Source organism: Cetorhinus maximus, chromosome 2 (assembly GCF_964194155.1).
Source record: "Cetorhinus maximus chromosome 2, sCetMax3.hap1.1, whole genome shotgun sequence".
NCBI classification, from domain to species: domain Eukaryota; kingdom Metazoa; phylum Chordata; class Chondrichthyes; order Lamniformes; family Cetorhinidae; genus Cetorhinus; species Cetorhinus maximus.
The window spans coordinates 14,236,444-14,263,477 of NC_135880.1; the positions used below are offsets into that span (position 1 = coordinate 14,236,444).

The 27,034-nt window shown below is 40.9% G+C and overlaps 1 protein-coding gene across 6 annotated transcripts in view; it reads left to right on the forward strand.

The window, feature by feature from the left end:
- The window catches only part of clcn3 (chloride channel 3), a 200,874-nt gene that overhangs the window by 86,667 nt on the left and 87,173 nt on the right, over window positions 1-27,034 (forward strand). Inside the window, exon 1 of one of the 6 annotated variants that reach the window (XM_078561376.1) lies at window positions 345-366. The exons of the other annotated variants lie outside the window; for them this stretch is intronic. The gene's annotated coding sequence lies outside the window, so the exon portion shown is untranslated. Of the gene's footprint in view, window positions 1-344; window positions 367-27,034 lie in introns of those variants that run through there. 6 annotated transcript variants of the gene reach the window in all.

Here is a 27,034-nt window from a genome sequence, read left to right on the forward strand (position 1 = left end):
TGTTTTAAATTGTATTCAACGCCAGGCATTTTAAGTGCTGGACTAAAATGGTTTCACAAAGAAATCCAGTGTTCCATATTAATCTCGACACTGTAGCTCAATCTTTCTCTTTTCCCCTCCCACCTCCCTCACACCAGTGAAGCTTGGTTTCAGTCCAGAGGTTAAGAATTCAAATTGTATTTGCAGTATAAGGTGTGCCTCCTAGAGTCATACAGTTTTTTTTCTCTCTCTCTTAATTCTTTTGTTAATGCCGCATAAGCAGCATCATTCTTAGTCTGATATTGCGGATTTGTGCAGGGTTAATTCGGAACTGCTCTGGTAAAAATGACGCAGGCCTTGTTTGCAGTAGGTGGTGATTTAAAGTAGGTTAGTACGGTCCAAGATGTGATGCATTGTTGAAGTCTGGATCTTGGCATTTTGTTCTTTTTTTTTAGCATATCTGGCTTTGTTGCAGTTTATGGAGAAAATTTTCCGTTCAATAATTGATGTAATTTAGGAGTTCAAGTATTCACTGTATATGCAGGTCTCTATTCTTTATTTTGGAGAAGCTGTAGTGCCTTACATTATAATAAATTTGGTTAGTACTGGAAGATTGAGATCTGCTTGTTGTTTAATTGATCCAATTTGTTGACATGTAGTGTATTGTATAGTTCGGTGTTAACAATGGGGAAAAATAGATTTCTGGTTTCATTATTTTTCATGGACATCCTATTGGCTGATTATTGTAAGAATTTTTTTTGGTATTTTCTGCACTTTGTCTCTTTCTTTCAAAAGTGTACAAAAATGGCATTAGTTTTTTTTGCAGAAGCCTTTTCCTCTCGTGAGTGCTGATTGTTAATTTTGTACTGACTTCTGTCAGTTAAACCAAATGCTGTTTTCTTTGCAATTTTCTCAGCATCCATCGATAGTAGCAGTGCGTTGTACAACAAGTACTTGCTCTATGGAGTTTATAATTTGAAGTAACAATTGATACATTAATTCATTGAAACTGGTACTGGTGTTTAAAAGACAGAATTTTTTTTTCAAGATAGTTGTTCAAATTAGCTTATTTTCCTATGTGCCAACTGTTGATTGGGTGATATTGCTGCACCGGCACTTAAGAATCATGAAATGCCATTCCCCATTTATTTCAATAACACATAGTGCTTTTATAAGCCTTCGTAAAACCAACTCGTAATGGCTTGTTTGTCTGTGATTGTAGCTTTACAGACTAAAGAGTTGAGGAAGGACTCTGATCCTTCCCAATGAGTGTTGTAGGTTAACTGCACCTTTTATTCATAATACAACTATGCCTTGCTATCCTTTTTAAATGTTGGAAAGCAGACGGAGCAGTTATTTGACCTTGGGCAAGACCTGTTTCGCATGCATACCCTTACACTCTATTTCAATTCAAGATGATGGGAGTATCGATGAGAGTTTTCATCTGCAGTTCTTTCTAGAGTACTTCTAAACTTTATATGGAGAAAAAATATGGCATATAAAAGCTAATATATGCCTTACTTGGAATAAAGGGGTGACTGCCTTTTGTCAACTCTAGTAAGACACTGACGGCTTTGTTACCTTGTTTATTTTGAAACCTCAAAATGACCTTCATGTTCAAACAGTTTGAAGCATAGGCGATATATTGATTCAGTGGATCTGCTGTTTGATTCTGGCCAACTGGGATTTTGGATAATTTTACTCATATGTTTACTATTTGGATTATCATAGTGTACCTCCTTAATGAGGCTTGGTGTCAGATTTTGTTTGATGACTCTCCTGTTAAACACACTGGCTTGTTTGCCTATGTTAAAAGTGCTATATAAATACATGCTGTTGTTACCTATGCTCACAGAACCTTATTTGTTTGCCTTGTAGTAATCAACACTAAGTCAGGGAGAATAAGTAACTTTAGATTTTAAAATAAATCCAACAGTGTTCACCAGAAAGAGATTGTGTGCTATTGGTTTACAGGTAGGCAACTTCTGAGTTCGCCTGCACACTCCTCCTCCTCCTCCTTCAGGGACTATGCCCTAGGAGGATATTGGTGACTAAGGGACTTGCATTGGATTATGCTTGGCAAAGTACTGCAAAGGTTTGCTGGTGCCTTCTGCAATATGGCTGACCAGGAAACTCTCCCACTCTTGCCACCTGCCATCTGGAGCACTGGAAGGATTTACAGGCTGATAAACAATCTGTTTGGCTACGTTGTGAAAGCACCTTCCGTGGCCATCAATTCCTGGAGTGGGACTTGAAACTGGAGCTTCTGGCCCAGGGGTAGGGTCGTATTTCCCTAATCCCTCAATTTTTGTGTGGTCCAAATTTCTATTAATAACTCGACAGCAAACTCGAGATAGAATGAATTTAAAGGTATAATTTATTTGCACACACTCAAAACGTGGGAAGGAGGGTTTACTTCCACACTCAGACAGTAAAGAGTGGGATAGAGAAAAGAAGGCTTTACAGCACAGTGACCACAGAGAAAATAAATATTAGTTCACTTGAGTTCCAGAGTCCAGAATCTAAGTCCAATGAGATATTCCTTGATGGAGGTCAGTGGGCTGAAAACAGATTTTGTGGAATTCACTTTTCCGGTGGTGTTGACTTCACAAGATGAGATAGGCATGCAGAGATGAATCAGTCTTGTAGGTGATAGTACAGAACTTCCAACAGAAGCAGTATAGATGGGGCCAGGTGTTCAACCTGGGCAGAGCTCCTTTCAGTGTGGCTGCTAGTCAGATGCTAAAGAGCAGACTAAACTATTCAGTTCAGCAAGGCAATATTACATGTTCCACAAGCCAGAGGCCTCGGTCACATGATTCCCTCCTCTCCACCAGGCCTTCAACAAAGGATGTGTATCCATTGTCTGAACTTCGGCTGGGACTCAAAGACTGCTAAACATCCCAACCATTATAATATCATTAGATGTAGGAGCAGAAGTAGGCCATTCAGCCTACCGAGGCTGCTCCGCCATTCAATGAGATCATGGCTGATTTGATCATCCTTAATTCCACTTTCCTGCTTTTCCCCCAGAACCCTTGATTCCCTTATTGATTAAAAATCTGTCTATCTCAGCCTTGAATATACTTAAGGACCCAGCCTCTCCAGCCCTCTGCGGTAAAGAATTCTACAGATTCACTACCCTCTGAGAGAAGAAATTCCTCCTCATCTCTTGTCTTAAATGGGCGACCCCTTACTCTGAGATTATGCGCTCTGGTCCTAGACTCCCCCACAAAGGGAATAACCTCTCAGCAGCTACCCTGTCAAGCCCCTTCAGAATCTTATATGTTTCAATAAGGCCGCCTCTCATTCTTCTCAACTCCAACCTACTCAACCTCTCCTCATAAGAAAATCCCTCCATACCCGGGATCAACTTAGTGAACCTTCTGTGAATTGTCTCCAATGCCAGTATATCTTTCTTTAGATAAGGGAACCAAAACGTTCACAGTATTCTAGGTGTGGCCTAACTAGTGCCTTGTATAATTTCGCAAGACTTCCCTATTTTTATACTCTATTCCTGTTGAAATAAAGGCCAACATTCCATTTGCCTTCCCTATTACCCGCTGAACTTGTATGTTAGCTTTTTGTGATTCATGCACGAGGACCCCCACATCCCTCTGTGCTGCAGCTTTCTGCAGTCTTTCTCCATTTAAATAATATTCAGCTCCTCTATTCTTCCTGCCCAAGTGCATAACCTCACATTTTCCACATTATATTCCATCTGCCAAGTTTTTGCCCACTGACTTAACCTGCCTATATCCCTCTGTAGACTCTTTGTGCCATCCTCACCACTTGCCTTCCCAACTATTTTGTGTCATAACTTGGCAATAGCACATTCACTTCCCTCATCTAAGTCACTAATATATATTGTAAATAATTGTGGCCCTAGCACTGATCCCTGTGGCACTCCACTAGTTACAGGTTGCCATCCTGAAAATGCCACCCTTATCCCAACTCTCTATCTTCTATTAGTTAGCCAATCATCTATCCATGCTATTTTACTACTGCCAACACCATGGGCTCTTATCTTATTAAGTAGCCTTATATGCAGTACGTTATGGAATGCATTTTGAAAATCCAAATATATTACATCTACTGGCTCCCCTTTATCTACGCTGCTTGTTACCTCCTCAAAGAATTCTAATAAATTTGTCAAGCATGATTTCCCCTTCATGAAGCCATGCTGAATCTACTTGACTATATTATGTATTTCTAAATGTTCTGCTATTACATCCTTTATAATAGACTCTAATATTTTCCCAATGACAAATGTTAAGTTAACTGGCCTATAGTTACCTGTTTTTTGTCTCCCTCCCTTTTTCTATAAGGGTGTTACATTGGCAGTTTTCCAATCTTCTGAGACTTTTCCAGAATCTAAGGATTCTTGGAAGATTACCGCCAGTGCATCCACTATTTCCTTTAATGTCCTAGGTTGCAACCCTTCAGGTCCAGCGGACATATTGGCCTTTAGCCCCTTAGGTTTCCCTAGTACTTTTTCCCTAGTGATAGTTATTGTATGTATTTATTTCCTCCCCACACCCCCCCACTTTTGCCCCTTGATTATTTAATATTTTTGGAATGCTATTAGTGTCTTCTACCGTGAAGACTGATGCAAAGTATTTATTCAACTCCTCTGCCACATCCTGGTTCCCCATTATTATTTCCCCAGCCTCATTCTCTAAGGGGCCTACGTTCACTTTGGCCTCTCTCTTCCTTTTTATATATTTAAAGACGCTCTTACTGCCCGTTTTTATACTACTTGTTAGTTTACCCTCAAAATTTATTTTCTCCCTCTTTTTTTTTGGTCATCTTTAGTTGGTTTTTAAAACTTTCCCAATCCTCTGGCTTACCACTAATCTTTGCCACATTGTGTGTTTTTTCTTTCAATTTGACTTAACTTCCTTGGTTAACCATGGTCGGTTTATCCCCTTCTTAGAATCCTTCTACCTCACTGGGATATATTTTTGTTCTGAGCCATGAATTATTTTGAAAGGAACGCTTGAGGGGCTTTTTGTTTTAGCAGACCCACTGTTTCCTGCTGGCAGGCATGGGTTATCAAATGCAAACTGCCTTTGTATAGCTCTCTTTGAAGCTGGGCTGTGCAGCCCCCAGGTGATCGTTAGTGGCTCCTCAGAGATAATGAGGTGTGTGTTTTGCTGAAACTGGGATCATAGACAGACATAGGTTCAGCCATTTTAATGATCGTGTTCAGCCAAGGCCCAGTTTCGAAATTTAGTGGCGTCGTAGTCCATCACAGCTGTTTGTAACAATGAGCATCAAATGCTGGAAATTTGAAAATGTTGGAAATCTATTAAAAATCAGCCATGTGACCATGAAACTACCAGATTGTCATTAAAAGCCATCTGGTTCACTAACACCCTTTTGGTAAGGAAATATGTCATCCTTACCTGGTCTGGCCTACATGTGACTCCAGACCAACAGCAATGTATATGTCTCTTAACTGCTGTCTGAAATGGCCTAGTGAGCTCTCACTTCTATCAAGCCATTACGAAAAGTCTAATAAGAATGAAAGAAGACAGATCACCCGGCATGAACTTAATCACCAGACACAACAAAAGCCAGACGACCCTGCAGAGTTCTCCTCAATAACTTTGGGGACTTGTACCAAAATTATGAAAGCTGTCACACAGACTAGTCAAGCAATAGACCTACTCCCAGAACCATACTTTCCAGCTGACATCCCAGGCTCTTCCATCAGCAATTCTGGCTATGTTCTGTCCCACTGGCAGTACTCACCCACCAGAGTTGTATCTATCTGGGAGGGAGTAGCCCTGGGAATCCTGAATGTTGACTCCAGATCCTATGAGGATCAGGTCAAACATGGTTAAAGAAACCTCATGCTTATTACCACCTATTGCCCTCCCTCAATTGATGAATCAGCACTCTTCCATGTTAAACATCACTTGAACAAGGTATTGAGGGTAGCAAGGGCACAGAATGTACTCTGGGTTGGAGACTTCAATGTCTATCATATGAGGTGCTCAGAAACTCCATTACTAACTGAACTGGCCAAGTTCTAAAGGACACAGAAGTGTTGAGCGGATGATCCATCTTGGCGCCTTCCTGAGACCCCCACAGACATCAGACTTTGGTCAGTTAGATTCACTCACATGATATCAAGAAATGTTTGAACATAATGGGTACAGCAAAGGCTATGGATCCTTACAACAACCTGGCCGTGATGCTGGAGACTTGTGTTCCAGAACTGGCTTTACCCCTCACCAAGCTGTTTTGGCACAGCAACAACACTTCCTACTCAAAAAATATGGACAATTGTCCAGTTATGTCCTGGCCACAAAATGCAAGACAAACGTAATCCAGCCAATTAGTGTCACATCAGTTTATTCTCTTCATATCAATCATCAGCAAAGTCATGGAAGATGTCATTGGCAGTGCTATGAAAGCAGCATTTACTCGGCAATAACCTACCCACTGATGCTCAGCATGAGTTCTATTTGACCCATTTGGCTGCAGACCTCAATGCATCCTTGGTCTAAACATGGACAAAAGAACTGAATTCCAGAGCTGAGATGAGGGGAACTGCCCTTGACCTCAAGGCAGCATTTGACCAAGTGTAGCATCAAGAAGTCCTAACAAGATTGAAGTCAGTGGGAATCAGGGGAAATTCTCCACTGCTTTATCAATGACCGTCCCTCTGCCACAAGGTCAGAAGAGGGGATGTTCACTGATGATTGCACAGTGTTGAGTTCCATTTGCAACTGCTCAGATAATGAAGAAATCTGTGTCCACCTGCAGCAAGGTCTGTTCAACATTCAGGCTTGGGCTGATAAGTGACAAGTAACATTTATGCCACACATGTCAGACAATGACCATCTCCAACAAGCGAATATCTAAGCGCTTCTTGTTGATGTACTGTGATATTACCATTGCTGAATCACTTGCCATCAACATTTTGGAGGTTATCCTTGAAACTTAATTGGATGAGTCACATTAAAACTGTAGCTACAGGAGCTGGTGAGAGGCTGAGAATTCTCAAAGCCTTTCCACCATCTACAAGCTGAAAGTCAGAAGTATGATGGAATACTCCCCTATTGCCTGGATGAGTGCAGCTCCAACAGCACTGTAGAATGTGGACACCATCCAGAGCAAGGCAGCCTGCTTCATTGGCACCCAATCCACCCATTAAACATTCACTCCCTCCGCCACCAGCATTACAATGGCACTGTAGCAATTCACCAAGGTTTCTTTGACAGTACCTTCCAAAGTTGGGACCTCTACTGCCTAGAAGAATAAGGGCAGCAGGTGCACGGGAACACCACCACCTGTAAGTTCCTCTCCAGGTCACACACCATCCTGTTTTGGAAATATATTTGCTGTTCCTTCATTGTCACTGGGTCAAAATAATGGAACTTGCTAGCTTATGGAACTTGCTAGCTTACACCACTGGGCTGCAGCACTTCAAGAAGGTGGCTCACTGCAACCTCCTGAAGCACAATTAGGTGGGCAATAAATGATGGCCTTGACAGTAATATCCACATCTCATGAACAAATAAAGAAATGGCAGCCTGGTAATATAAAATTATCTAGTAGGAATTGGGCAGTGTTCATTAATTAATTACACTCCTATGTTGTTCCATTTTACTGATTTATTCGCGGAATGCTGGTGAATACATTATTCTCCAGCAGTACTCAAGCTCCATGCCCCACTGATCTAGCTATTTCATCAAGCACTTGGATCAATGTTGGATTATGAATGTTGACTCCATGTTACTGCATTAGTTTGGCTCTAGTACCTGACCAAATCAATATTATAACATTTTGTGTCCTATTTGGCAATGAATTGGACTTTGTTTTATTTTTTGTTTCCTTTCTTTTGTTTTCAGGTTAGTTTACATTTTCATATTGCAACTATATCTAGCACAGAAAACCATATCCGATGGGTGCCCGGGAAAATCAATTAGGTTTAGGTATAGGAACTGCTGGACACACAAAGAACACAGTCCTTCTAGTTCAGCTTCTGTCATCTTGGCCATTGCATGGTGCAATGATAATGGAGTTGTTGACTAATCATAGAAATTAATCTCTATCTATTTAAAATAAATTAGTGAAAGGTTAAATAAAGGTTAAACATTGAAGTAATAGTCTAAATTAAAAGCTAAAATATTACGGAAAACATAACAAAGCATGAGAGAAGGTAGAAGAAATGTATTTAAATTGTTAGTCAAACAATCTTCAGATTACACAAAAGACCACCAAGCCCAAGCATTCTGGCCAATAAATCCCGGGCTACATAATATATGACGTATTTTAGTTGACCTGTCGCATGTAAAGGCAAGTTTATTGCCTGGAGAAGCAAAACAAAAAGAGGCAGAAGCAAAATACAAGTCAGCAGCAAATTTGCAGAGCACCTTTGTGGTATGATGTCCTGATTAAGAGGCTGGTTGGCATGGGTTTTCTACCCCAAGCACCGACCTGTTTACCTGCCCCACCACCCCCAATGTTTTAAAAATGTAACCCCGCATTGCCAGCACCTACTGCTGGGCAGAAAATAGAAGCTATCGTTAAAGTTGCTATGAAGGTTAGAGGGCCACCTGTTACCAATACTAGAAATGCATTTAGTCAACATTAAATTTTGTGATTCATATTATATTGTTTCAGATTTCATGGTGTTGCACATAGTGACTGGAATTTTGTCAGCACAGACCCAAACGTTGGGGACAACGCTGCCTCAACCGTTTTTTGAGAACTCCGACAGCATTTTTCACTGTCCTGGCAAGGATTAGCTGCAGTTGGGGCTCCTATTCCTTTAAAAGACGTTCTGGATCCAAAAGCTGCTGGCTAATTGGAAGCCTGCAACTCAGCAATCTCAGCAGTGCCATTGGGAGTGGTGGCCGCTATGCGTGGAAGTTCAGGAGCAGGCCACTCTCACAACTGGCAACAGGTCTTCGGTTTCCAGGGCCAGCCAGACAATCACTGTTGTGGGGGGTGGTGGTCGCTAATAGCGGAGTTTGGTGGTTGGTTGGGGGGGGCGGGGCCAGGTGTTGGCAGTGGTGATGGGTCATGGGGTGCGCTTGTTGCTGCAGAGGCAGTCATTGCCACCGGGGCTCCCGTCTGTAGGCCACAGAGTGACTGTATAGAAGATGTCCCCCAAGCCTACAAGTAAAATGCCAGCAATGGCAGGAAGAGGCACTTAATTGACCGCTTAATTGGCTCAATTGGCCTTAGAGCAGGAAGGCCACCCTCTCCATTTCCTGCTACTGGTAAAATGTATGTCAGGATCAAATGTTGCGGTGGAGTGGGGTTAAATATTGGAGCTGGGATGGTAGAGGAGGGTTATAGCATAAGGGAAACAGGTTAGCATGTAGAGGAGGTGGAGGGAGATGGGAAGGATGGTGGAATAAGGTTCAAAGCTGGAAAAATAATTGTGGGATTGAAGGCTAGGGAAATGCAAAGTACAAGTGGGGATGGCAGAAAGGATATCTTTCTTCTAACTTTCACTTGCGGTCCTCTCTTGTATCTTGTCCAAAACACACTCTCAACAATCTGTTTTGGACTGAATTGTTATCTCTGTCTCCTTCTTTGAATTCCTGACACAAGTTTCATTCTGTTCTACTCTCTGCCCTGAGCTCTTCCCTGAATCCACAACCCCTCTTTCTGACTCTAAGCTCTGACCAACAGAGCTTCAAATTTTTTGATAAGCAATTATAGTTATTGTTATATTAAACTTATAAAAATTTAATATATTGTAATTGTTAAGATATTGTAGAATGAGCCAAGGGCCACACGCTGGTTGTGGCAGAAAACGCACTTGAAGGCTGTGAAACGGAGTTGCCCTGGGGAGGAGAATGAGAGTACCTAAGTTGGAACTTCACTGAGTGGTTCAGGTTACTGTGGCTGGGTGGTAAAATGATATTATATGGCAGATGCACTGGAATCGGGGTCAGAGAAACAAAATAGGATTTTGGGATAAAGTGGCAGTTTCAGAGATTAAAATCATTTTATTGATTTGCACCTTCTCATTCACATTTTATATGGCAGTGATTTATACCTAACAAATCCAACAGGATATGAGAGTGTAAGAGGAACAGCTAGAATTAGATCGGCAAATATAGAGAATTATACATGTGATTTGTATTTCAAAATTAAAATAGGAACCTTAGAGATTTTTACATAAAATAGTCAAAATAATTAAAATTAAGCTATGACAAACTGGTGAGAAATAAATAAAATGGGAAGCAACTCTGAAGGGAAGGCACTGAATTTTTCTCAGCAGAAGAAACTGGCAGGTGGGGGTGGAAATTTGTTCACATGGTGCTGGTTCAAGTGGTGCTACACAGACTTATGTTGATTGATAGTGCTGCTGCGTAGCCTTTTTCAGTGATATCAACAGAGAAACCTGTGCAGATAGCAGACAGCACTGTGGGCCTCTCCGGGAAATCGATGCAAGTCTGGGCAGTTCCGCTCAAAGCTGTATTCTGGAAACAAAGTTCTCCGTAGGTTGTTCATAGGCAAGAAGCCAAAGGCACTCAGTGGCCAGTTTGTGTAATTGCAATGTAAGAAGTTTACATTAGCAAATCCTACATCAAATGTAGGAATAGGAGATTTAATGGGGAAGCAATTGCCAGAAAGTGCGACAAAAATTTAACAAGAATTGAAGTAATACAGGCAGGAAGTGCATGCATGTATAAGTTTTTTAATATAGATAACTTGCTTACTACACACTATAGCAAGTAAGTTAGGAGAAAAGATGATCAGGCCAATCATTGAATGATATAGCACAGAAGGAGGCCTCATTGAACCAGTGTGCTCGCTCTTTGAAAGAGCTATCTAATTAGTCCCATTTTCTTGCTCTTTACATATAGCACTGCAGGTATTTCCCTTTAAGTTTATATCCAATTCCCATTTAAACATTACTAATGAATCTGCATCCACCACCCTTTCAGATAGTCCACTGTGATATTTGTTTTTATCAATTAAAACAGATACACTAAGATTGATGGTTGTTGAATGTAAAAGGAGAAAATCCTGATCCCTTTTCCCATCTATATGCCCTAGTTTCCTTATGAAATTGAACTGGAAATGATAATTTCCATTCATCGTGCCGATTTCAAAGGTCACCGCCTATTTTACCCTTGATTCAGTATCTGTCTCTATGAAAATTATATCCTTCTCCCTATTTAAAAACTTCTAACAATGTCCCCTTCCGTTACCTCTTTGGTTAGACTATTTCACCTGTTTGCTGTTCTCTGTATGGTGTTAAGTCATAGTTCTGTATTTTAGCCCAATGGCTGATTTGATATAATTTAGATGTTCTTTTGTGTATTCCTTCCAAGGCCAGAATGTTCCCCTTTTGGTATCGTGACCCAGAAGTGTACCCAATACTCAGTAGGGAACATGCTGTATGTGTGTTTAAAACTGCAATTGTCTGATCCTGTTTACCACACCACAAAACAACATACAAATGTATTAGAGAGGGAGAAAAGAGAGTCAACAAGATTGGTATCTAGTGTAAAATTGATGAACTATGAAGGAAGATTAGAGTTTCAAGCTCAATGATCTGGAAGGAGTTGAGCAAATGGACTGAAATAGTGGTGAGTACAAAAGCAGAAAATGATAAAAGCAAAAAACTGCGGATGCTGGAAATCGAAAACAAAAACAAAAATACCTGGAAAAACAGTTCTGTTGAAGAGTCATGCGGACTTGAAACGTTAACTGTGCTCCCTTCCACAGATGCTGCCAGACCTGCTGATTTTTCCAGGTATTTTTGTTTTTGAGCAGAAAATGATCCCCTTTCTACCTGTGCCCACTTTCCTCATAGGACTGAAAACATGTTGCTAAAAGCTGAACATTCAACTATGCTTCCCATTGTAGTCATTTTAAAAGAAAAAGTCAAAACTAGAAACAGCTAATCAGCCCATTAAAGCAATTTTATCCAGTACATTAATTCCCACACTACAGCAGACAGATGCATTTTGAAAAAAATTCATGGAATCATATAGCACAGAAGGTGGTCAGTCAGCATATTGTGTCTGTGTTGGCGCTTGGAAGGAGCTATCCACTTAGTCCCACTTCCCGGATCTTTCCCCATAGCCCTTCAAGTGTTTACTGAATTTATTTTTCAAGGTTACTATTGAATCTGCTTCCACCACCCCTTCAAGCAATATTTTGCAGAGCAAAGTAACTCACATTGTAAAAGAAATACTTCCTTATGTCGCCTCTGGTTCTTCTGGCAATTACCTTAAATCTGTGTCCTGTGTTTACTGACCCTACTGCCAGTGGAAACAGTTTTCCTCTTAATTACTCCAGCAAAATACTTGTCGCTTTTTAATGCCACAATTAAATTTCCTCTTAATGGCAAATGCTTCAAGGAGACCAATCTGGGCTTCTTTTAGTCTCTTAATCAAACCCTGGTACTATTCTAGTAAACCTCCTCTCCAAGGCCTTGACATCCTTCCTAAAGTGTGATACCTAGAATTGAACACACTTCCAGCTGAGGCTGAACCAGTGATTTGTCATTAAAACTGAACTCTGCTGTGTGGATTGCCGAGTTCATAAGTTCAATGAATACTGATTCACACAATGGTGGCGGGTCTAGATTGCCATGACATAGTGCTGCAGTGGAAATATCTATAGCTTCCTTAAGTGGAACATTGGTCAGTCACCATCAGTGGTGCATTCTGCATGGCAATGCCACTTGCCAACCAATCAGCACTCTCTTCACATACAGTTGTTTTCCCCCTTATTTAGGTATTCTTGCGAGTGTCCTGATGAATGCAAGACGAGAAGCTTTGACATGCCTCTTTTTTCAATAGTACTCAAGTTCTGTTCTACCAAAAGACTATTTCATACTTAATATACCTTAATTATCCCCCCTCACACTTAACTACCTTCTTTCCAAGCTGTAAAGCCTGAGTTTCTTTAATCTTTCCTCATAGCCTGTCCTCTTCACATTTCTCTTCTCTTCAAACTTTACAAAACAAGTAAATGTTTTTTTTTCATTTTATGTGGTGTTGCTCAGAATCCAATATTCTGAGAGTGATGTGACCTGTGCAATGCAAAGCCTCAATGGAAATTTTGAAGACTTTGTACTGCTCTGTTATAGGTATATAATCGCAGCATAATGCTTTTAATTGCTGCATTATGTTGTCTAGACATTGAAATTGCCAAGCCTCCTATCACACCCAGCTTCTAAGTTTTCTGCCAATTCATATATATTATTTGTATGCCTGTGCTTGTAGTTCTCATCTTAAGTGCAATTCTTGAGTTAAATTTTATTTGTCTGCTCAGTTCCACAGCTCATCTAAATATTTTATGCATTTAATTTCTCTTCTATCCTCCCTCTTCTAGCACCAGTAGACTTGCATTTCATTTCAATTTTTGTAATTCATTCTCCGACTATGTCTATCACTGGTATTGCTCATCCCAAGTTGCCCTTGAGAAGGTGATGTTGGATCACCTTCTTGAGACATTGCAGTAGCCTTCTTAATCTATTGCAGTACTTAAGGTGTTCTTTACAATGCTATTACGTCAGTCTTCCAGGAATTTGATCCAGTGATTCTGAAGGAATATCCAGGTAGATTAGAAAGAGCATAGGCCCAAGTACTGACCACTTCATGGCTCCAGCCTGACATTATAGAATCATCATAGAACAATACAGAATGGAAGGAGGCTGTTTGGCCCGTCAAGCATGTGCCAGATCATTAGAAGAACTACCCAATTAATCTCGCTCAGCTGCTCTTTCTTTATAACCCTGCAAATTTTTCATTTTCAACTGTTTACCCAGTTCACTTTTGAGAGTGGCCATTGAATCAGCTTCCATTTCTCTTTCAGGCAATTCTTTCCAGATTTTTGCCAGAAATATTGTTTTGTCCCTCATGTTGTCTTTGGTTATTTTTGCCAATTGCCATAAAGCTGTGCCATTCTCATGAAGTAATAAGCAGCTTTATGCAGCAAGGGAAGGCAGTATGCTCCCCAATTACAATTCAGTGTCAACTTGGCTCAGTCATGGGACTCTCGCTTCTGAGCCACAAGTTTTTGGTTTTAAACCCCATTTCGGGACTTGGGGCATAACCTACACTGACACTTTAATGAAGCACTGGGGATTGCTGCATTGTTAGAAGCTATCTGTCAGATGAGGCAGTAACTTGAGGCACTGACCTTAAGGTAGGCGCAAATGATTTCCTAACACTTTTAGAAATCCCTTTTCTTTTTCATTCAGTTTCCTAGCCATAATTCCTCTCGGCCAATACCTATGAAATCAGTTATTCATCTTATGAGCTGTTAGTGGGTAATTTGGCTGCCACATTTGATGATGCAACATTGAAGTCTCAAACAGGGGTACGTGGCCCTCATGGCAGCCACCGCCACCATCCACGGCTTATTCCAGCATCACTGTCCCCGGATCAGCTCAGCTTTTGCTGACTGCTGATTGGCAGTCATCACAGCTAAGATCAGACTAGTCAAGTGACCTGCCTGATGTCTCGCCTCTATCGTAAGCCAGCAATTTATTTATAAAGCTCAACATTAAAACTAAACTGCTCATGATATTTTAATACTTTTCAGTCTTCAGATCCAATAATAATACATTATTTTATGACTGTGTGATGCTTACTTTATTACCATTCTCTCCCAATGCTACTCATCCTCACACATACCCCTTTGCTTCTGAAAGGCATAAGCCAACTGCTCTGTTTGAATTATTGGCGCATGGGGATGAAAGTTTTGAGATGACTCCTGGTTTTGGATACTGTGAGGGTTCTCCAGTGAATACACATCACTGCTTTTTCTGCAGCACTGAAAGTGTTGGTCCCATTTAGTACAACCTACTTCAGCAAAGTTGGATTTTCAGCAGTGACATGAATGAATAAGCACTGAGCCAGGATGAACATTGATCATGTGTGCTCTTTGAAGGTTGAAAAGCCTTGGTCTTGAATATATGATGAGGTGAAATGTGAATGTAACTTCCTTCTTTATTGTTTACTTTGGAGTAAGGTAGGATGATTACCTTTACTTTTCCGTCCACCGCGCACCTTCTCCTCACCTAGCAGAAAGATGCTACTTGGCCTGACTGCACTCGATGCAACTTAGGTCAGGAAATCAGTGAAGTGTAGAGAATGGAAATTGTAACCTCCTGCCAGAGCATTGCCTGGTATTACCTCAGCCACTGCTTTTATTCATAATTCTCATCACTTTTGATGATTCTAAGATTATCCTATCAACCTTTTAAAGCATTGGACAACCTACATTTGCTTCTAGTTTGGCAGTAACTTTTATAGTAGCACGGCTTCATGTCAAGTAGAATTGTTTCAGTTCAAAGGCCAGGGAAAGCTGATGGCTTTCAGCAATCAATTAATTATGAGTCAGGTAATAGATCTTTCAAAAAGCACATTTATATAGATAATTGAAACGACCAGTGCTGACTTACGCGGTGAATTATTTATAACTCAATTGTAGTAAACTGGGATTGAAGTTGTTTTTCTAAAGCAGAACATGAAGAAATGTTAGTATGTGAACAGAAAAATCTGCCTTATAAATAGAGCAGTTTATTTTTACTTGTCTATCTTGTGAGGTCTACAAAGGGGACTGATAGTGGTGCTGGCACCAAATGTTTTCTCTTCTTTAACCTTCAAAGCTCTGAATGGCAATTAAAATTTACAAGAGGGCATCATGGTTGTTTTGAAGTACTTGCTGCATTGGGATTAAAATTGATTGCTTAAATGCTTTCCTTTCTTACATTTGTGTTATAACATGTTTTTGAATTACGATCAAAACCCTTTCAAATAAATAAATGCTGAGTTCATAGCTTTTATCAATTCAGCTGTTGCAAATTTTGGTGTGCATGGTGGTTTATAATTTTTGCCTGCCCTGTGAATTTGATTAGGAGCCCAGTACACTGTACAAATTTTTTTTTGTGTTATTTTTGCATGTTATTCATGTGTGTTGTGTGCCAGTGCCCAAGGTGTTGCTAGGAATTTTCCAGGCAATTTCAGTCTCTACCAGTTTTCTTTCTTTCCCTTAAGGTGTTACTTTGACCTAGTAAATTATGCCACCACATTAAATTTGCTAATAGGATCATAGGAGCAGGAGTAGGCCATTTGACCCTTCGAACCTGCTCCGTCAAACAGAGTGCAGCTGAGGAAACTGAGTGCAGACTTGGACTTTGGTGAGAGGGGGAGTTCGGTGAAGGGGGGGGTGAGGGGCAGGAGGAGGTGTTCATTTCCTTTTTCTGTTTCTCACCCTGTAGGAATTGGTTCTTGCTCTACTACAGGGAAAGGAGCTAGCTGTTTGGTGAGTGGCTAGGGTCTATTAAACATAGAAACGTAGAAAATAGGAGCAGGAGTAGGCCATTTGGCCCTTCGAGCCTGCTCCGCCATTCATCCAACTCAATAGCCTGGTCCCGCTTTCTCCCCTTTCTCCTTTGATCCCTTACGCTCCAAGAGCTATATCTAACTCCTTCTTGAAAGCATACAATGTTTTGGCCTCAACTACTTTCTGTGGTAGCGAATTCCACAGGCTCACCACTCTCTGGGTGAAGAAATTTCTCTTCATCTCAGTCCTAAATGGTCTACTCCATATCCCTAGACTGTGACCCCTGGTTCTGGACTCCCTCACCATCAGGAACATCCTTCCTGCATCAACTCTGTCTAGCCCTGTTAGAATTTTATAGGTTTCTATGAGATCCCCCCATATCCTTCTGAACTCCAGCGAATATAATCCTAACTGACTCAATCTCTCCTCATAAGTCAGACCCGCCATCCCAGGAATCAGTCTGGTAAACCTTTGCTGCACTCTCTTTATAGCAAGAACATCATCATTCCTCAGATAAGACGACCAAAATTTCACACAATATTCCAGGTGTGGCCTCATCTAGGCCCTGTATAATTGCAGCAAGACATCCCTGCTCCTGTACTCGAATCCTCTCGCTATGATGGCAAATATACCATTTGCCTTCTTTACCACCTGCTGCACCTGCATGCTTACCTTCAGCGACTGGTGTACGAGGACACCCAGGTCTCGTTGCACATTCCCCTCTCTCAATTTATAGCCATTCAGATAATAATCTGTCACCTTGTTTTTGCTACCAAAGTGGATAACCTCACATTTATCCACATTATACTGTATCTGCCATGCATTTGCCCACTCACTCAGCTTGTCCAAATCACACTGAAGATTCTCTGCATCCCCCTCACAGCTCACCCTCCCACCCAACTTTGTGTCATCTGCAAATTTGGAGATATTACATTTAGTTCCCTCATCTAAATCATTAATATATATTATGAATAGCTCGGGCCCCAGCACCGATCCCTGCGGTAACCCACCAGTCACTGTCTGCCATTCGGAAAAAGACCCTTTTCCTACTCTTTGTTTCCTGTCTGCCAACCAGTTTTCTATCCATCTCGACACACTACCCCCAATCCCATGAGCTTTAATTTTACACGTTAATCTCTTATGTGGGACTTTGTCGAAAGCCTTTGGAAAGTCCAAATAAACCACATCCACTGGCTCCCCCTCATCAACTCTACTAGTTACATCCTCGAAAAATTCCAGTAGATTTGTCAAGCATGATTTCTCTTTCGTAAATCCATGCTGACTCTGTCCGATCCTGCCACTGTTTTCCACGTGCTCAGCTATTAAATCTTTTATAATGGACTCTAGAATTTTCCCCACTACCTACGTCAAGCTAACTGGTCTATAATTCCCTGTTTTCTCTCTACCTCCCTTTTTAAATAGTGGGGTTACATTAGCTACCCTCCAATCTGTAGGAACTATTCCAGAGTCTATAGAATCTTGGAAGATGACCACCAATGCATCCACTATTTCTAGGGCCACTTCCTTAAGTACTCTGGGATGTAGATTATCAGGCCCTGGGGATTTACTGGCCTTCAATCCCATCAGTTTCCCCAACACCATTTCCCTACTAATACTGATTTCTTTCAGTTCCTCCCTCTCACTAAACCCTGTGTTCCCCAACATTTCTGGTACGTTATTTGTGTCCTCCTTTGTGAAGACAGAACCAAAGTATGTATTTAGTTGGTCAGCCATTTTTTTTGTTTCCCATTATAAATTCCCCTGTTTCTGACTTTAAGGGACCTACATTTGTTTTCACCAATCTTTTTCTCTTCACATACCTATTCTATTCCTAAGGTCTAAAATAGTGTACAAAGTGGTGGTAAAGTTAAGAAAATACATAAAAAAGCAACATAAATAAGTGAATAATATAATTAAGAAATTATTTAAAACACATTAAGGATGGCAGGACAGGTGATGTGTCAAGGCTGCAGCTTGTGGGAGCTCCTGGGTAACATTGTGCAGCTGAGCTCTCAAATGATTCAAATGTCTCGACGGAAAATTGTTCATCAGGTCAGTTCATTCTAACAGCATAATTGCTTGCTCAAGTGCTTTGTTAGCACTCAAATCCACAGAGAAACCAGCATTTTCAGTGCATCCAGAAAAGCAGAAATTGGGCAGTGAATCATGCACCACACAGTAATCAGAAATTGCTATATGTAGTACAATGCCAAATTTCTTGCCTTAATATATATCCAAGCCCATATTAGTAATCATTATGGTCACAGCTTGAAACATTGTGCACCCTTGAAGATGCTGTATTAAGTTAGGTTAAATAGGTGGTTCAAGGAAAGGGGAATGAAGAGATGTTGAGATGACGTGGGCACACGAAAATAAGGCTACTGCCCAGACTGATTTGGCAGAAAAACTTATTCCATATGGTAATTTCTATATAACTTTCTGTTTTGTAACCTGTCCAGAAATTAAAATAAACTCTTTTTACACGTTCAATAATAGGTGAACTAAATGAACTTGGGTCTTGGATTGTGGTGAAGCAATTTGAGTCTGCACCATGGGCGTGCCAACATGTTGAACTGAAGGAATAATCCACAATGTAATTATCATCCATTATTTGTCTGCAAAGTACATACTCGTATCTATTTAAAGAATTAAGCTAATTACAGAGTTATTTGTATCCAGACTGGTGGATGCCACTTTTTTGAGTCTTGGCACAGAAAAATGCTAGTTGTTTATTTTAACTCTCTCCCCGAGCACTCTCCACTGGTAGGAAAGACCGACTAGAGGTGGCAGCACAGTGATATACAGTCAGGAGGGAATGGCCCTGGAATGTCGACTCCAAACCCCATGAATTCTCATGCCATTAGGCCAGACATGAGCAAGGAAACCTACCACCTTCCCTCAGGTGATCATTTAGCACTCCTCCATGTTGAACACCACTTGGAAGAAGCACCGAAGGGGCACAGAGTGTACTCTGGGTGGGGGAACTTCAATGTCCATCACCAAGAGTAGCTTGATAGCAGCACTACTAATTGAGCTGGCCAAATTATGATGGCATTGAGAGAACCAACATGAGCCAAAAACCTAGTTGACCTGGTCTTCACCAATCCACCTGTTGCAGATACATCTGTCCATGACAGCATTGGTAGCAGTGACCCTGCACAGTCCTTGTAGAGAAAGAGGGGACACCCACCAAGATATCGGCACTACTAGCATGCTAAAATGAGATAGACTCTGAACAGATGTAGCAGTTCAAAATTGGGCATCTATGAAGTGCTGTGGACCAGCAGCAGCAGCAAAATCCTTTTCAATCACAATCTGTAACCTCATAGCCCGGCATGTTGAGCTTCATTGGAACAGTGCAGTAAGCTGAGGTCAGAAATGTCAGCGTGCGAGCAAGGTGGAGAATTAAAATGACAGGCTACCGGAAGCTCAGTGTCATGTTTGTAGACTTTGCCTTTGCATGACACCTTTCCATGCAAATGCAGGAGATCTAACACCTGCCCTTTTACCTTCTCTCCCCTCACTGTCCAAGGCCCCAAACAATCCTTCCAGGTGAAGCAGCGATTTACATGCACTTCTTTCAATCTAGTAAACTGTATTCGCTGCTCAAAATGTGGTCTCCTCTACAAGGAGGTGACCAAACACAGATTGGGTGACCGCTTTGCAGAACACCTCAGTTCAGTCCACAATCATTAACATTATACTTGGCGTCAGTAGCATATAGCATTTCTCCAGATGACCATCCTACATTGATACAGCTGGGTTGCAGTTTGGGAATGCCCACTATGGTGTAGAGCCTAAATGGTGTAGGGTTGCTTGCACCAGAAGGAAAATCAAGAGTCTTGGTGCACCAAGCAAGTAGCATGTGTCGACTCATGAAACTGGCTAGTCCTCTGTAACTGCTGGAGTCTGCTCTCCTGCACATGTTGCCACAGATGTAGTAGAGTGGGATGAGGCTCGTAAGAAGCAGAAACACGAGCATAGACAAATCACGTGTTTCTGTGCTGGAAATTCTATGTAATTTATTAAATGATTATAGATAATTAATGTGGAACTTAAAATTTAGCTAGTGCTTCTGCTGACATGTTGTTTCTTGGCAGTCTTAAGTATTCTGCTGAATGTGAAGGGAGACCATAAAACAGCTTGTTCAGCACACCAACTGTTCTGGAAAGATAGATAAAACATAATAAAAGCCAATTGGTGGGTTCAGAAATAAGTGAGGAATAGAATAAAGAAAGAGTGATAAACTTGTATAACACTTTTCTATGCTACAGTTAGAGTACAGTGTTCAGATAGTTTTTTGAAATAGCGGGGAGTTGAGGGCAATGAGGAGCTGGCATTAAAGAATTGAGGCCTGGGAGAGATCAGCCATGATCTTATTGAATGGCAGGCAGGTTTGAGGGGCCGAATGGCCCACTCCTGCTCCTATTTCTTATGTTCTTATGTTCAGTTTCTGGCATCCTATTATAGAAAGAACACGAAAACCATAGAAACAATGAACTTTGATTTACAGGATGATGCCAGGAATGGAAAACTATAGTTAAATGGAAAAGTTGTGATACAACAACTAAAACATGGACAAGGGAGGGATAATGGGGCGGAGAAGTTTAGGAGGGAATTCCAGAGCTTGAGGCCTAGACAGCTGAAGGCACATCTGCCAATGGTGGAGGAACAAAAATCAGGGATGTGCAAGAGACCAGAATTGGATGAGTGCAGAGATCATGGAGGCACGATTTTCACTGGAGCAGAGAAAGTGAAGAGGAGGATGAATGTACTTTTTAAAAAGTATGAATGGTTTTGAGAAGAGAGAATAGAGGAAGACTATTTACTTGTTTAGGGAATCAGTGCTGAAGGGTCAACAACTTCAACTGGTCTTAGAGTGAGGAACAAGAATAGCAGAAAGATCTTTATTCAGCTGGTTGACTGAATATGGAATACTTTGCTGCAGGAAATGGTGGAGACAGCCCATGGCACTTAAGGGGAAGTTGTGTAACTATTTGAAGTGGAGGAGGTTAGGTTACACAGCTATAAGAGAGAAAGGCCATAGGTTTAGTTTTGATTATTGTAGCAAACAGCTGGCACAAATTCTGTGGGATGAATGGCCTCCTTCAGCATTGTAAACTTCTATGGTTCCATAGTCTATGAAATGGAACTGTCATAGAGTAGGGCACAGTCTTTTCCTCTGCCCTTTTTGACTGGGCTCAGTTTTTAAAATAACTCTCTTGGCTTTGCATTGAGATACCATTAAAGACAAGGTAAATGCTATGGTCATAGCGCAATCCAGATTCATGGGGATGCTACCATGGATCATGGGTTGTCAATATGAAAGGACGCTTGATGGTATCTTTTTTTTACTAGAGCTGTCATGGCTGAGGGGTGGCTTAATAAAAGTTAAAATTAAAAAGGATCCCGATAGGTAATAGATAGAGATAGATTGGTTCTTTTTGCCTGAGACCAAATAATTAAAAGCGAGATTAGAAAAAATTGTTTAATATGGAATATGTTAACAATATGGAACTTGTTGCCATTACTGAAATGGCCTTTTCAAAGGAAATGAGAGGTATTTTCTCAATCAAGAGGCATATTAACAAAACAAAAATAAAAATACCTGGAAAAACTCAGCAGGTCCGACAGGAGTTCTGTTGAAGAGTCATATGGACTCGAAACGTTAACTGTGTTCCTCTCCGCAGATGCTGCCAGACCTGCTGAGTTTTTCCAGGTATTTTTATTTTTGTTTTGGACTTCCAGCATCCGCAGCTTTTTGCTTTTATCTCAGGCACATTAACAAGTTAGGAGAGCCAGCAGGAGAGTAGGATTAGATTAAATGGCACATATAAAGAAAAATATCAGAGCAGGCTTGATTGGCTGAATGACCTGCTTCTGTACTCTTGGATATTATTATTCCACTCTTGTTTAATGTGTGAAGTGATCTGTTCACAGGTCACTGAACATATACATCAGAGTGAAGCTCAACGCAAACTGGAGGAACAGCACCTCATCTTCCGACTAGGCACTTTACAGCCTTCCGGACTGAATATTGAGTTCAACAATTTTAGATCATGAACTCTCTCCTCCATCCCCACCCCCTTTCCGATCCCCCTTTTTTTTCTCCAATAATTTATATAGATTTTTCTTTTCCCACCTATTTCCATTATTTTTAAATGTATTTCCATCCATTGTTTTATCTCTACCTTTTAGCCTATTTCGATCCCTTCCCTTCACCCCACCCCCACTAGGGCTATCTGTACCTTGCTCGTCCTGCTTTCTACCCTTAATTAGCACATTCCTTAGATAATATCACCACCTTAAACATCTCTTTGTCCTTTTGTCTGTGACATCTTTTGGTTATCTCCACCTATCACTGGCCTTCTATCCAGCACTACCTGTCCCAACCCCCCTTAAACCAGCTTATATTTCACCTCTTTTCTTTTTTTTACTTAGTTCTGTTGAAGAGTCATACAGACTCGAAACGTTAACTGTGTTCCTCTCCGCAGATGCTGCCAGACCTGCTGAATTTTTCCAGGTATTTTTATTTTTGTTATACATCAGAGTGGTCACATTTTGATTCAAAAAGTGATTCGTTTTGGTAGGAAGATATAAAATGGGGCGCAGGGGCACAGGAATCTGGAAGTATATGTGCATAAATCATTGAAGGTGGCAGGGTAGGCAGAGAGAATGCTTAAAAAAGGATCCTGGACTTTATAAATAGGTGCATAGAGCACATGAGCAAGGGAGTTATGATGAACCTGTATAAAATACTGGTTCAGCCTCTCGTTCTGGGCACCACACTTGAGGAAGGATGTGAAGACATTAGAGAGAGTGCAAAAAAGAATGATTCCAGGGATGACGAATATCAGTTACATAGATTGGAAAGGCTGGGGCTGTTCTTGGAGAAGGCTAGGAGGAGATTTGATTGAGATATTAAAAATCAATGTTCAATTTAAACAAATTTTTATTATTTATTTAATTGTTTCCAGGTTCTAAAATTGCCAAACACGTTTTTTCCCAGTTTCATTTTTGTCACAATTTCTTTTTGTTCTGCTGCCCGCCCTCACACCTGTTTGTAAAATATCTCCCCTGTTAGAGGGGTGACCCATCCTGGGTTTTGTTCCATAAGAACAGGGTGAAAACTGCACCTCCCGCAATTCACTTTTCTGCTGAACTTGTCCAAAACACCTACCCGAGGTCCAGCTGAAATTTCAAACCCGAGCTCTAGGCTCCAAACAGAATGGCAGTTCTCTGTAGGGGAAATTTCAACAGGCTCTATATTCTCAAAGGCTGTATGTTTGAAAAGCAAAGCCTCAGAACTGAAACTTCAAAATGATAGTGAGGGTGGGGGGGTGGGTGGGGAAAGAAATCCGAAATGATAACCTGACTAAACGTGAGTGATGAAAGGTAGGAAAAAGTGTATATGAAGGAGGAATAAATTTTGAATAATGTCAACTTAGTAACTTATTCAGATAGATATTTTTATCATCATTGTTATTTCGAAATGTTTACATTGACCTGAGTAAAGAAGGGAAGTGGTGGCCGTATATCATGTCAAAATGCCACTTAAAGATTGCTCAATTTTATGTTGCTTGCTGGTTTGTAAATGATTGCTTGGGTTAAGGTTTCGTTGGCTTGTTCCTCATACTTTTTGCTACTTTTGATTCACTCAATTTTGTCAGTTAGATTATCATTTAAGATTTTTTTATCACCTCTCATTCCTGAGGCTTTGCTTTTCAAGCGTGCAGCCTTTGACAGATCTGATGCCAACTTCGCATGCTAGGTGCAAGCAGGGCCAGTGAGAGAAATCTTCTGGTGCATCTTCTGTTTCCAGGCCCCTTATTTCCACCGCCACCCCCCACCCCCACCCTTAACTCTTGGCATCTTCCATTGAGTGCCTTCGCAAAGCGATGTAATATAGAATAATGCAGCACAGAAGGAGGCCATTCAGCCCATCAAGTCTGTGGCAGTGCTTTTGAAGAGAAATCCAGCCAGACCTGCCTACCGCCCCCTACCCGCTGTTTCCCTATAATATTTTTCTCCCAAGTATTTGTCCAATTTTCTTTTTGACACTAATTTGAATTTTTATCCACCACAGAATCAGGAAAGGAGTGCATAGGAGTGCATTCCGAATCCTAACCACTTTTTGTGTGAAAATTTTTTCTCATGTCGCCTCTGCCTTTTGCCTATCAAATTAAATTAAATTAAATCTGGGCCATCTGATTATCGATCCTTCAGCCATTTGAAACAGTTTCTATTTATTCATAATTTTATACACCTCCGTCAAATCCCTTCAGGCTTCCTGGCTCAAAGGAGAACAACTCCAGCTTCTCTGGAATCCTTCATCCCTGGAGCCATCCTAGTAAATCTCTTTGAACCCTCTACAAAGCCTTCACATCTTTCCAGTGCCCAGATTTGGGAACCATAGACATGGTGGGGTTGAACTGTTTTAATAGGTTCAGCAAAATATCTTGGTTTTTGTACTCTATGCCTCTATTTATAAAGCTTATTTGAAGGCTCAGGCTTCAGTATGGTACACTTAACAACCACAGCTTTGTCAGGCAATTACACGTAACTTGGTTGTTCATATTATGCAATCAGCACTGCTTCTTTGAACCTGGCCTGATGCAATATCTGGACAGCAACATCCAAAAGACTTGAACGTCACAAGCACTGCAAACAACAATCGCATGTACATATGAGAATATCTTGAACTAAGAGTGTTATGATATGGCAGGTGGTGTTTGCCAGGCTGACTAAATCCCAAAGGAAAACTTGGCCACACTATCACAATTTTGCAATTTGTATTTATTACATGAAGGCTTGTGCACCGAAGTCAGAAGTAATGAGTCCACTACCACCTTTAGAGATTTTAAAGATGAAATTAAAACATTTATTAACAAAAGAAAATAAAACTTAAACACACCAGATTACAGTTACATGGTTACACTTAATTTTATAACAGTTCTCACAAGATTTCGACTTAACTAGACTCTCAAATACACAACTCTTTCAGCCAACACTCCAAATAGACTCTTAATCTGTAAAACACCTAGCAATATTACCATTAGCAGTTGCTGTTGCTGTAAGGGAGGTATTTCACAGCTTCTTTCTCCCTCTCACTCGACAATGGAACTCCAAAGGCTTTAACGCAACCTTGGCTACTGGAGCAGCAAACTTCTCCAGGGTGGCTAGAGGCTTTTTCCTTAGGTCTGTTTCACAGTGCATCTTTCAAGATCACTCCCCATACAGCTTTCCATCTTTCTTTAAGTATCTTCCCTCCCTTTTGATCTGTAAATCCCATTGTTTCAATCTTTCTTTGGAAGTTACTTTTTCCAAAATATAAAAATCTTTCATATTGTCATTATGGTCAGCACTTCTGGGGGAAAAAAACTTAATAGCTTTGCCTTATTTACCATGCCAGTTGTAAACATCTCATGTCCCTTTGAAAATCAAACAATCTCTCAGCTTATCTAAAAATTGCAAATTCCATTCACACTGTACCTGCTGAGACTTCACCCTAGCTTAGTCGTCTCCATTTCAAATGTCTGTTTTATACCTAACCCCTTTTGATTATTCAAATCTTGTAGTCTGACTGTCTGGATTTAATTAAACTAGACGCACGTACACGCACGCACGTACGCATAGATACGTACACAGAGATACGTACACACAAAGTCCCCATAAGCCTGCTTTAAAGTATCCCAGAGTAATATTAGGGAAAAAAAAATCTTTCCTTTTATAACAGTGACACATTCAATTGGTGCATGACTCCTGGTTTCACTTCTAAGTTTAAAATGGCAAACCTGCTTCCGATGTCCGACTCCCCCCATACCATCCCCGATGTCCAACCCCTCCCCCCATCCCAACCCAACCTCCGAACATCCCTAACCCCCAAATCCTTTTCACTTACCTTAGGCACTTACCTTCTCCCTGGCCTGTCAATTTCAATGGGACCTTTAAACTTACCTGCTTTATGACAACTGGTGCCGTAAAAAGAGGGGTGGGGGACAGGCATGTCCTCCTTCAATTCGATGTTGCTGGACTTCAGAGACAGCTGCGCTGCCTGGATCTCGCCCGGTCTGAGTTGGAAGGTTAGGCGAGACAGGCACAGAAGAAATTTGGTGTAGGTAAGTGGGCATTGAGTGGCAACCTTGACGCTGATTACCCACTGTTTGTCGGTTCTAATAATAGAATAAATGTAACTGCAAAAGGCCTGCATTTTAGTTTTAAATGTTTATAATTTCTCCATATATGATGGTGGTCATCCTTTACATGTTTGTAGAACGCCACCGTTGAAACAGTGAAGATGATAGTGAAACAAAAATAAAAATACCTGGAAAATCTCAGCAGGTCTGGCAGCATCTGCGGAGAGGAACACAGTCAACGTTTCGGGTCCGTATGACTCTTCAACAGAACGAAGTAAAAATAGAAGAGAGGTGGGAAGAGAGAGATATAAGCTGGTTTAAGGGGGGCGGTGGGACAGGTAGAGCTGGATAGAAGGCCAGTGATAGGTGGAGATAACCAAAAGATGTCACAGACAAAAGGACAAAGAGGTGTTGAAGGTGATGATAGTGACTTTGGATATGGTGGTAAGAGGCATAACTTGACTAACAGCCAATTATTGATTGATTAAACTACAGTAATATTTGGAAATGTTAATGGATAACCTCAGGGAAATTTGTAATACAGTGGTTTGAAGTGGAAAGCAGCTGTAACTGGTAAGTGCTTTTTGACTGAGTCCCTTGCTGACCATATGCTCTCTCAATAGCTATTA